The sequence below is a fragment of the Dama dama genome, chromosome 13 (genome assembly GCF_033118175.1).
Source record: "Dama dama isolate Ldn47 chromosome 13, ASM3311817v1, whole genome shotgun sequence".
Lineage (NCBI taxonomy): Eukaryota > Metazoa > Chordata > Mammalia > Artiodactyla > Cervidae > Dama > Dama dama.
In genome coordinates this window covers 39,345,184-39,358,465 of record NC_083693.1, presented here as the reverse complement: position 1 = coordinate 39,358,465, position 13,282 = coordinate 39,345,184, and positions in this window count along the sequence as shown.

Here is a 13,282-nt window from a genome sequence, read left to right as displayed (position 1 = left end):
GTCTGTCTCAGCTTCTGTGATTGCTCCACTCTCTGCCTCTGTCACCTCATGGCATTTTCCCTGTGCCTGCCTCTGCATCTCTAGTTCCTCTTCTTATCAGGACACCCGTCATTGGATCAGGGTCCACTCTAATTCAGCATGACCTCATGTTAACATGATGACACCTACAAAGACTCCCTTTCCCAGACGGGTCACATTCACAGGTTCTGGGTGTTGTCAGACATAAAGCCAGGCACAGGTTAGAGTGGGAAGCGTAGACCTTGCTTAGTGCTAACCACTGCAGTGGGGAAAAGTGCCCATGAACTCAACTTTGATTTGTGTTGAGGTAAGTAGTCTTGTTGACCGGTGCTTCTCTGAAGGAGAAACAAACCTCTCTCTCTCTTTTTAATGCACATTTTTCTTTAGATTTTTTTAATGTTGCCCATTTTTAAAGTCTTTATTGAATTTTTTACAGTATTGTTTCTGTTTTATGTTTTGGTTTTTTGGCAGCAGTGAAGCAGGTGGGATCTGAGCTCCCCCACCAGGGATCATAAGCCACACCTGCTGCACTGGAAGGAGAAGTCTTAGCCACTGGATCACCAGGGAAGTCCCCAAACCTCTCTATCCTATGACAGGCAGTAGTAGTGCAAGTTAGAATGAGGTGTGCACTGGGCTGGGAGGGAGTTATTTTTCTGAATGTTTGCATTTTAAAGAGACAGCTCTTAGGTCCTTGAGAAGTCAGATCTGGGTGGTTGAAGAGCTGTGTTTGTAGAAAAAAGATGTATGACTTCAAACTTTCTAAAGTAGCTGCTTTGGGAAGGAGTTGTTTAGGGAATCTATCTTTTTTTTTTTTTTTCTTTCTTTTGGTTAAGGCATGTGGCATCTTGGTCCTTGAGCAGGGACAAAACCTTGCCCCCTGCAGTGGAAGTGTGTAGCCTTAATCACTGGCCCCCAGGGAAGTCCCTAGAAGGGCCTATCTCTCACCAGGTCTTGACTAGGAACAGAGATTCTCCTGGCAGCATTGTACTACCTCAGGCAGATACTTTATAAGGGGGGACTAGGGTCATCCTAGGGATGCAGCCTTGAGCTGTTAGAGCCTTTGTTAGTGTTTCTTCAAGGCCGTTGGTGTAGGGCTTGGGGAGTAGACAAACCACTTGTGCCGAGTCTGCCATTTTTTACAGATCAAAGTTGAGTCCTAGTTGCAGAGGGCTCAGAGGAGCCTGTCTAACATTCAACAAGAAGAAAGCCTTTGTCAGTAAATGTGAATTTGGGGGGAGACATTTTTCAACCTAACACACTCCCTCAGCCTTCCCATTTCAGTAAGTGGTTCATCATCTACCCAGTTATGCAAGTCCAGGAGCCATCCTTAAACCTCCCTGCCCTCGTCACCCTCCCCATGCACCCAATATTCAGCCCCACCAGCAAAGCCTCCTGGCAGCTGTGTTTTTAGTTTGTCCATCTCTCTCCACCTGCATGTTCCTACCTAGGCCTGAGCTGCCATCATCTCTAGCTTGAATTCCCACCAGCCTCTACTCAGTCCCCTGCTATAACTCAGGACTCCTAGACTCTTGTCTTTAATCAGCAGCTGCTGCTGCTGCTGCTAAGTCACTTCAGTCATGTCCGACTCTGTGTGACCCCATCCCTGGGATTCTCCAGGCAAGAACACTGGAGTGGGTTGCCATTTCCTTCTCTAATGCATAAAAGTGAAAAGTGAAAATGAAGTCACTCAGTCATGTCCGACTCTTCGAGACCCCATGGACTGCAGCCTACCAGGCTCCTCCGTCCATGGGATTTTCCAGGCAAGAGTAGTGGAGTGGGGTGCCATTGCCTTCTCCAATCAGCAGCTAGAGCACATCAATTAAATCAGTCCCATCAGGTCACTCCCTCTCAAAACCCTTTGGAAGAAAATCTAGATCTTCTGCTTAAATGATACGTGTCCATCTTGCTCTCACTGTCTAACCACACTTTCAGCTCTTCTCCCATTGCTTCCGCCCTGCCAGCCACACATGCCAAACCTGCCCCTCCCTAAAGACTTTGCCATGTCCAGTTCCCTCTGCCTGGGTTCTGGAGCTCCATACAGTTGGCTTCTTTTGTCACTAAGGTCTCAGCAAAAACGTCACCTTCTCAGGGAGCTGGAGTACTCCTTCTCAGTCCATGTGCATCCCAGCCCTCTGTTCTGCTTTCTCCAGTGCGCTCAGCACCACAACCAGAGGGTACACTGTCCATTCATTTCTTTGCTCGCTCATCACCTCCCACTTATTCTTTCCCCCTTCCTCACAAAAAGGATGAGAATAGAACTTTGCTTTGTTCATCGTTGCTGCTGTTGTTGAGTCACTCAGTCTGACTCCTTGCGACCCCATGAACTGCAGCACGCCAGGCTTCTCTGTCCATTGCTATCTCCCAGAGTTTTTGCAAACTCATGTCCATTGAGTTCAGTGATACCATCCAGCCATCCCATCCTCTGTCACCCTCTTCTCCTCTTGCCCTTAATCTTTCCCAGCATCAGAATCTTTTCTTTTTTTAAAAAAAAAATTATTTATTTATCTTTTAATAGAAGGATAATTGCTTTACAGAATTTTGTTGTTTTCTGTCAAAGGGTCTTTTCTAATGAGTCGGCTCTTTGCACTAGGTGGCCAAAGTATTGGGAGCTTCAGCATCAGTCCTTCCAGTGAATATTCAAGGTTGATTTCCTTTGGGATTGACTGGTTTGATCTCCTAGCAGTCCAAGGGACTCTCAAGAGTCTTCTCCAGCACCACAGTTCGAAAACATCAATTCTTCAATGCTCAGCCTTCTTTGTGGTCTAACTCTCACATCCATATGTGACTACTGGAAACACTATAGCTTTGACTACATGGGCCTTTGTCAGCAGAGTGATGTCTCTGCTTTTAAATATGCTGTCTAGGTTTGTCATAGCTTTTCTTCCAAGGAGCCAGCACCTTTTAATTTCATGGCTGCATTCACCATCCACAGTGATTTTGGAGCCCAAGAAAATAAAATCTGTTACTGTTTCCACTTTTTTCCTACCTATTTTTGTTCATTACTATGTCCCTAAGACTTAGAATAGTAGCTGTGACACAGCAAATGCTCAGTAAGTGTTTGCAAACAAAAGAATGAAGACAGACTTACTCTCTGTCTTCATGAGGCTTCTGTCTGAAACCTTACTGTTGGACCATTCCCAAGACTGGCTATATAAAACACATCAGGCCAAAGCAGTGGTTAAAAATATTGATTCCCAGGCATTACCTGCAGATGAATGAATTAGAATTTCCAAGGGAAGACCCCAGAAATCTTTATTTGGAGATCAATGCTTTAGTTGATCAAGAATTGATTCAAGTCAGGGTCCTAGGAGAAGGACTTTTGTGTGTGTTTTTGTGTGTGTCAAAATCTTGTGGCTAACCACATGAGCTCTCAAGAGAACTTTAATAGCTTCATCCAATCTTGATTCATCCGGTATCAATGCCTGGCATGCAGGAAGCACTTAAGAACTATTAGTTGGAAGGAAAATGAAATGAAACCTGCACTTGATTATCACAACTGTCCTGATGCAGTGAAAAGATCACTGCTCTGGGAACCAGGGTGAAGGGATTGCACCCCAATTTTTCTGCTTCCTAGCTGGGCAGCCTCTGAGATTCAATTTTCTCACCTTTACAAAGAGAAACAGTACTTACACCATGGAGCTGTTTCATTCACTCATTTATTCCTTCAAAGCATTAAGTATCTTCTGCATTTCAGGATTGAGCCAAGGCACAGGTGATATAGAAATGAATGAGATGCAGTCATTGCAATGACAAATGACTTTTCTCTTACTAGGACTAAAAATTCCAGAAAAACATCTACTTCTGCTTCATTGACTACACTAAAGCCTTTGACTGTGTGGATCACAACAAACTGGAAAATTCTTCAAAAGATGGGAATACCAGACCACCTTACCATCTCCTGAGAAACCTGTATGCAGGTCAAGACTCTACCGTTAGAACCAGATATGTAACAACAGACTGCTTCCAAATTGGGAAATGAGTACATCAAGGATGTATATTGTCACCTAGTTTATTTAATTTCTATGCAGAGTACATCATGCGAAATGCTGGACTGGATAAAGCACAAGCTAGAATCAAGATGGCAGGGAGAAATAGCAACAACATCAGATATGCAGATAATACCACCCTAATGGCAGAAAGTAAAGAGGAACTAAAGAGCCTCTTAATAAAGGTGAAAGAGAAGAGTGAAAACACTGGATTAAAACTCAACATTCAAAAAACTAAGATTATAGTGTCTAATCCCATTACTTCATGGCAAATGGATGGGGAGGAAAATGGAAACAGTGGCAGATTTTATTTTCTTGGGCTCCAAAACCATTGTGGATGGTGACTACAGCCATGAAATTAAAAGACGCTTGCTCCTTGAAAGAAAAGCTATGACAAACCTAGACAGTGTATTTAAAAGCAGAGATATCACTTCACCAACAAATGTCTGCATAATCAAATCTATGGTTTTTCCAGGAGTCACATATGGATGTGAGAGTTGGACCATAAAGAAGGCTGAGCACCACAGAATTGATGCGTTTGAACTATGGGGCTGGAGAAGACTCTTGAGAGTCCCTTGGACAGCAAGGAGATCAAACCAGTCAATTCTAAAGGAAATCAACCTGGAATATTCACTGGAAGGACTGATGCTGAAGCTCCAATACTTTGGTCACCTGATGCGAAGAGCTGACTCATTGGAAAAGACCAGATGCTGGGAAAGATTGAGGGCAGGAGAAGGGGGTGACAGAAGATGAAATAGTTGGATGGCATCACTGACTCAATGGACACGAGTTTGGGCAAACTCTGGGAGATACTGAAGGACAAGGAAGGCTGGCGTGCTGCAGTCCATGGGGTCCCAAAGAGTTGGACACAACTTTGCGACTGAACAACAAAGGACCAGAAATGTCCTACCCTCATCCTGCTTGTAGCTATGGTCTTAGTAAGGCCCAGAGTACTACAGGAGGAAGAACCAACTCTGGCATGCAGAATCTTTTTGTTTAAACCTGGAGGTTTCTAGCATTATGAGAATGTGCATGGGACTTTCCAAACCAGTTCAAAGGTGGCAACTTTCCTCAAAAACTATTTAGGATAAGATGACTTTCTATACTGCAAATCTTCATTCACTTATCCACATAACAAGTATTTATTGGATATTTACTTACTGCTATTCCTATTGGATATGTGCAACTAGTGGAGACTGCTATTGGCAGTAAAAGAAATATCGAATAAGAAGCTGGTTTGAGGAAAGATTGTGAGTTCAGTTATGGAGTTTAAGAGTCCTGTGAGTGGTACATGCCTGGAGCTTAGAGGAGATGCCTGGTTTACTATGTGTAGAAGACCTTGAAAGCATGGATGTGGGGCGGCACTAGAACAGAGTGTAGAACAGGATGAGGGCCGAGGACCTCCCATCTCTTCCCACTGCAGGATCTCCCCAACTCTCATCACCATAACAACGCACACTCCATAATAAAAAAATCAGAAGCAAAATCAAGGGAAACAGGATGAGGAAGCTTTTTATACATTTATCTGAAGCCCCATCAGTCATTCTGCTCTTCTTCTTTCAGACTTTTGACATCTTATCTATAGCACTTGACAGTGAGCACTGCAAGAATGCCTCCTATATCCAGGTTTTCCAACACCTCTGTTGGGAAAGGAAGGAGAATACACCATGAAAGTTCTTAGCAGCAAGCAATTTGAAAGCAAAACTTTAGAAATCCCATTTAGAAAAGCATCAAAATTTATCAAATACTTAGGAATAAATTTATAAAACCTCAACACTGAAAATGACAAAACATTGCTGAGAGTAAAGATCAAATACACAGAGAAATATGCCAGTTTTTGCATTGAGAGATATGAAATGCCTAATATAGCTTCCCTCTGCCTAATATAAATTCAATGAAATTCCAATAAAAATTCCAGTAGTCACTTTTTTTTTTAGATTTGAAAAATCTGATTTTAAAATGTATTTGAACATTCATAGGACCTTGGGGCTTCCCTGGGCTTCCACGGTGGCTCAGATGGTAAAGAATCTGCCTGCAATGCAGGAGACCCAGGTTCGATCCCTGGGTCAGGAAGATCCCCTGGAGAAATGAATGGCTACCTACTCCAATATTCTTGCCTGGAGAATTCAATGAACAGAGGAGTCTGGAGGTTCAAAGAGTCAGACACAACTGAGCAACTTTCACTTTCACTTTTCAGGACAAGTAAAGCAACTTTTAAAAAGAAGAACAAAATTAAAGAACTTATCCTACCTGATTTCAAGACTTCCTTAAAACTACAGTAATCAAGACCATTTGGTACTGGTAAAAAGATAGACATATAGATCAATGGAATAGAATAGAGCCCAGAAACAGATCCACATGTAAATGGTCAACTGTTTTTTTGATCAAAATACTAAGCAATTCAATGGAAGAAGGAAAGCTTTTTTTTTTTTTTCAACAATCATGGTAAAATTACTGGCTATCCAGTGCGGGGGTTGCGGGGGTGGGGAATGAACAATAATGCCGTATACCATGTTTTACTGAAAATAGAATCAGAGACCAAAATCTAAAATGTAAAAATAGAAACTTCTTGACAAAAAGGAAAAAAAGAGGAAAATATCTTTGTAACCTTGGGATAGGCAAAGATTTCTTAGATAGGATACAAAAAGCATTTTCTTTGATTAAAAGAAAAATTATATATTAGACTTCATCAAAATAAAAAAACTGTTGCTCTAAGAAAATAAAAAGGCAAGCCATGTTCTGAGAAAAAATATTCATAACATATATCAGATAAGACTTACATTCATAATGTATAAAGAACTCTTACAATTCAATAAGACATGCAGCTCAGTGTGAAAGTGGGCAAAGGATTTAAACAGACATTTCACAGGAGAAAGTATACAGATGTCTAATAAGCACATTTTTAAAAAGCTCAACGAGTTAGGAAAATGCCAATTATGACACAATGAGACATTGCCATGAATCCAGTATTATGGGTTCAACTTTAAAAAGTTGACTATACCAAGTGTTGGTGAGATGTGGAGCAACTGAAACTCTCAAACACTATTGGTGGGAATGGAAAAGTGTACAATCACTTTAGAAAACCATTTGATAGAGATTTAAAATGAAACCGACACCTACCACATGACCCATCCATTCTATTCACAGATACTTACCCAGGAGAAGGAAAAACAACTTTCCACACAGATACTTGTTTAAGGATGTTCACAGTTTTATGTGTAATAGTAAAAGAATAAAAACAATGCAAATTTTCAACAAGTAAATACCTGAATTGTAGTATAGCCCTACAATGGAATAAAGGCAATAAAAGGAAACCAATTGCTAGACACACTTGACGAAATGGAAAAACCTCAGAATCAGTACACAGAGGCAAAAGCATAATGGGCAAATCCTCTCCCCATCCTCCCCAAAGCACACATACTGTGTAATTCCATTTACATAAGATTCTAGAAAGTACAAACTAATCTATGGGACAGAAAGCAGATCAGTGTTTGCCTGCGGAAGGAGTGGAGGGAGTGATGGATTCCCAATGGGCACAGGAAATTTTGGTGAGTTATGCAAATATCTGCCCTCTGAATGTTGGTTTCAGGAGTACATATATAAATATCAAAACTGACCAAATTGCACATTTAAAATATTTGGAAGTTACTGTGCTTCAGTTGTTGTTGTGTAGTTGTTAAGTTGTGTCCAACTCTTGGCCATTCCACTGATGTAGCCTGAAGTTCCTCTGTCCATGGGATTTTCCAGACAAGAATACTGGAGTGGGTTGCCATTTCTTTCTCCAGGGGATCATCACAACCCAGGGACTGAGTCTCCTGCACTGGCAGGCAGGTTCTTTACCACTGAGCCACTAGGGAAGGCCCACTGTACTTCAATCAAATCTCCATAAATTTGGAATTTTTTAAAAAAACATGTGAAACTAATCTATATCATTAGAAGCCAAAACAGTGGCTTCATTTAGGGAGGGTAATGACACAAGGGATCTTGGGGGGGCACAGGGTGTCTTTGAGGGGCTGGCAATGCTCTGTGTCTTGCATCTCTCCCAGTGCCACAGCTTGCCAGTGCTCCATCATTGGGCTGCATGTCCAATTGGGCCACATTATGTCATTTAATCATCAGGACAGCCCTATAGCAGAGGAAAAGGAGAAACTAACTTTTTAAGGTCATGTAGGTCCCAAGCGGCAGAGCAGGATGGGAACCCTGTGTATTGACCTTACAGCCCTAACGACCACCCTAGGCTGGAAGTAGGATGGAGAAAACTCACTCGGCTTTGTAATGGAGGAGGATTCTTTGAGACCAGCAAAGTGTTAGGCTGGCGGCTAGCACACAAGCAGGGAAACGGTAGCAGCCCAGATGGTGAGCCCTCAGAAATGCCGGGTGTGGGGCCAGCCGGAGGGGAGGGGACCAGCTGTTCCTCATCTCCATCCCCTCAGGTCGGGTGGCTGCACTTGCTAGGTTTTGGCTCTGAGTCAGTCTGGCCCTTGTCCCTGAACCCAGCTGCAGAGCCATCAGCGCTGCTGCCTCGGGCCCCAGGTGCCGATTAGCACCGTGGAGAGTGGAGCCTGCCTGCAGGAGAGAGGGAGCAGGTGGAGCAGGAATGGGTGTGGGAGGGGCGAGAGCGGCAGGGTCAGGGAGCAAGGAATCCAACGAGGCTGAACGTGGATGGAAATCGCAGCCCCACCTCCTGCCCCAGCTGTGAGCAAATGGAGGGACTGCGGGCCCTGGTGCCTGTAGTCCAGGGTTCAAACACCAGTTCCACTGACTGACTTTCTCTTCATTCATAAAATGAGGCAGTAAATTCTTGTGATGACAAAATGAGAGAATTAATCAGGAAGTATCTGGCACCTCCTCAGTTCAGTTTAGTTGCTCAGTCGTGTCTGACTCTTTGCGACCCCATGAATCGCAGCACTCCAGGCCTCCCTGTCCATCACCAACTCCCGGAGTTGACTCAAACCCATGTCCATCGAGTCGGTGATGCCATCCAACCATCTCATCCTCTGTCGTCCCTTTCTCCTCCTGCCCCCAATCCGTCCCAGCATCAGGTCTTTTCCGATGAGTCAACTCTTCGCATGAGGTGGCCAGAGTATTGGAGTTTCAGCTTCAGCATCAGTCCTTCCAATGAACACCCAGGACTGATCTCCTTTAGGATGAACTGGTTGGATCTTGCAGTCCAAGGGACTGCAGGCGGGTTCTCTGCCACTGAGCCACCAGGGAAGCCCTCTGGAAGATACAGTTCTAGCTTAACCAAGTTAACACAGTTTAAACCACCACAAAGAATGAGTGGGAAGCAAAGACAAGGAAAGGCATCCAGGCAGAGGGAACCACACTTGTAAAGGTTCAGAGGCATGAACACTCCAAACTCTTCCCAACTTAGTTTCATCCACATTCATATACACACCCTGTTGTTCTCTCCTGGAGTATTCAGTAGTTTTCCTCATCATACTTTGTCAATCTTCTTTTCTTTATGTGTTTAATGTGTGTTTCTTCTACTAGAGAGTCTTCCCTGGTGGCTCAGATGGTAAAGAATATGCCTGCAATGCAGGAGAACTGGGTTCAATCCCTGGGTCAGGAAGATCCCCTGGAGAAGGGAATGGATACCCACTCCAGTATTCTTGCCTGGAGAATTCCATGGACAGACGAGCCTGGGCAGGCTACAGTCCATGTGGTTGCAAAGAGTCAGACACGACTGAGTGACTAACACTTTCACTTTCACCTCACTTTCTTCTACTAGAGTGTTAATTCCATGAGGGCAGGGACTTTGCTTAGCTATCAATTTATTTCCAATAACAGATCCTGGTACAAAGCAGATGCTTAGGGCATAGTCTGTTACTGTACCCTAATATCCATTTTCCCCTACTTCTACCGTGGTAGAATCCTTAATTATCTGCTGGACTATAGCCACCCAGAATAAAGACTACATTTCCCAAGCTCCTTATGGAGACAAATGTGACAAAGATCTGCTGAATGGGATATAAACAGAAATGTTAAGAGGCAGTTTTCCAAGAAGTTTCCTTAAAAGACAGCTGGTCTATGCTCTTAGCTTTTTGTTTTTGATTTCTTACTCCTCTGGCTACCCAAAGTGCACATGTAATGGCCGGAGCTTTAGCAGCCATCTTGAAACATACAGACAAGAAATATTGCTTTAGGATCATAGAGCAGAAAGCTAAAAGGACCATGTGTTCCAGGAAGTTTGTGAAATAAAGTGACCATTATTAGTCCTATATTGCCAACCTACAGGTTTCTACATGTGAGAGAAATAGATATTTATCTTATTTATACCATTATGAACAAAGCTGGAGTCATAACCCTCCCAGACTTCAGACAATACTACAAAGCTTCAGTAATCAAAGCAGCATTGTATTGGCACAAAACCAGACATATGGATCAATGGAACAGAACAGAGAATCCAAAAATAAACCCACACACCTATGGACAATTAATCTTCAACAAAGGAGGCAATAGTATGCAAGGGGAAAAAGACAGTCTCTTTAGCAAGAGATGTTGGAAAAGCTGAATAGCCACAAGCAAATCAATGAAGTTAGAACAGTCTCTCACACCATATACAAAATAAAATGGCTTAAAGACTTAAACACAAGACACCATAAAACTCCTAGAAGAAAATATGCCAAAACATTCTCTGACATGAATCAAAACAATGTTTTCTTAGTTCAGTCTCCTAAGGCAATAGAAATAAAAGCAAAAATAAATTGGATTTAATTGAACTCATAAGTTTTCGCCCAGCAAAAAAAACCATAAAATGAAAATACAACCAACAGATTGGTAGGAAACATTGGGTTGGCCAAAAGGTTCATTTGGTTTTTTTGTGAATCTTTTGGCCAACTCAATATTATTTGCAAGCAATGCAACTGACAAGGGCTTAATTTCCAACATATACAAACAGCACATAAAACTCAATAACAAAAAGAGAACAATCCAATCAGAAAATGGGCAGAAGAACTAAACAGATATTTCTTCAAAGAAGACATATAGATGGCAAATAGGCATATGAAAAGATGCTCAACATCTTTAATTATTAGATAAGTGCAAATAAAAACTATAGGAGGTATCACCTCACACTGGTCAGAATGGCCATAATCAAAAAGTCTACAAATAATAAATGCTGGAGAGGGTTTAGTAAAAAGGGGGCCCTCCTACACTGTTGGTAGAAATGTAAATTGGTGCAGACACTATGGAGAACATTATAGAGGTTCCTTCAAAACCTAAAATTAGAGTTACTATATGACCCTGCAATCCCACTCCTCAGCATAAACCCAGAGAAAATTCTAATTTGCATTGGCAGGTGGTTTCTTTGCCACTAGCGCCACCTGGGAAGCCCCACCACCACCCCACAAGCCAATTTGGGTTTCCTGAGAAGTAGAGTCTGAGACAAGGATTTGGGTGCAAGGATTTTCTTTAGCGAGCAGTCACAGGAAGAACAGGTAAGACAGAGGGGAAGCAAGATATAAGGGAAGAAAGTCAATGGAGGTGCATTAATGAGCAAGCTGGAAGGCCACCTGAACTCAGTCTCACTGGGCACTTTAGAGTTATTCCATCCTGCGGGCAAAGAAACTGGATTATTTATAGGCTAACTCTCATTCCTCACTGACTATTTAAAAAATGTATCCAGGATTTGTTTTGATTAGGTGTAGTAAGACACACAGACATGGAAATGACTGTCATAAAGGAAGAAGTTTTCAACATCATACCCACAGACCCCTAGATACACGGCCCATGGCAGGACATGCAGGGCCACCCTGCAAAGTCCCAGGATCAGTCAGGAGGCAGAGGGAGTGAGGGGAAACAGCACGAGCCTTTATTGTGGTTTTGGCAGGAAAAGCAAGTTTAGGATTGGTTAGTTTGAATAATTTCAGTGGCCTCTGGGGCATATTAGCTATCTGCAGTTGTCAAGTACTTGGCCAGATGGATTAGGCCAGATGGATAGTGGACTGGAGTATAAGAGCCTGATAAGGAGTTAGTGCAGGGCTATGGGCTTTAGATATGCATATGAAAGTTGCACTGGCAGGTAAGCTCTTTATTATTTCTAGAAATTGACTAAGCCCTGGAAGGCGGAGTCTCTACAGGATCAGCAAAGCCTAAGATGTCAAAACATCAAAAAATAAAAAGGCATGATTAATACATTAATGCTGCTCTTGGAGGCATCAACTTCCTGGCATGTGTGGGGTTTGTGATGCTGAAGGGCAGAGGCAGGGCACCAATGGTGTTTGCTACACTATTCTTGGTCCCTTGATTTCTACTTGGATCTTACAATGCACCCAGTAAGTTCCATGAAAAATTCTATTGGGATTTATGTGAGAATGCATCAAATTTATAGTTTAATTTAGTAATAAGTAATATAATATACCAGCTTCCTCCATCCATGAGGTCCTCCTGTTCATAAATATTAGTATTTCCATTTTATAATTTGAGTCCTTACATTCACAAACGTGTTATATATTTCCATTTAGTCAGTTTTTCAAGTCCTGGAGTAATTTTTACAATATAATATTCTACATAAAAGTTCTCATGTATCTTTTGCTTGATGTCTTTTCATATTTTTGTTGCTGTTGTAAACAGAATCTTTTTTTCTATACATGTTATAATTCGGTACACAAATGTTAATAATTTTTAAAATTTGATCTTGAATTTAGTAACCTTACTCTCTTACTAGTTTTAATAATTTATCTGTATGTTCTCTTGGATTTTCTGCATAGACAATCACATTGTCTGCACATACAGGTAGTTTTCTTTTCCAATTCTTATACACTATTTATTTCTTCCTTTTATAGGTTGAATCATATAAGTTGATGCTGTGGGGCAGCCTGTGACCTAGAAAAATAGGGCAATTTCACATAATTTAAGCTACCACATGAAGGTGTAGGACCTCCAATGTAGTGCTGAATAGAAACTATGATAGAAGACATCCTTGTGTAAGGCTTGACTTTGATGGAAATTGCTTTTAAAGTTTTACCATTAAGTCTGATCAGTGCTACATGTTTATTAGGTTAAGGAAGCTAGTTTGCTAATAGTTTGCATTGCATGAGTAATCTGTTAGGGTAGTTTATTACATTAGTGAGTTATCTAATGTTGACTCACTCTTGGGTTCTTTGAATAAACCCTACTTTGCCATGACGCAATATTTCTGTGTGTGTATACTGCTGTTTTCAACTTGGTATTATTTTATTTAGAATTTTTAAATCTACATTCATGAAAACTAATAGGAGCTAACATTTATTAGGTGCTTTCTATGTTCCAGGCACGATTAAGGGATTTTACATGAA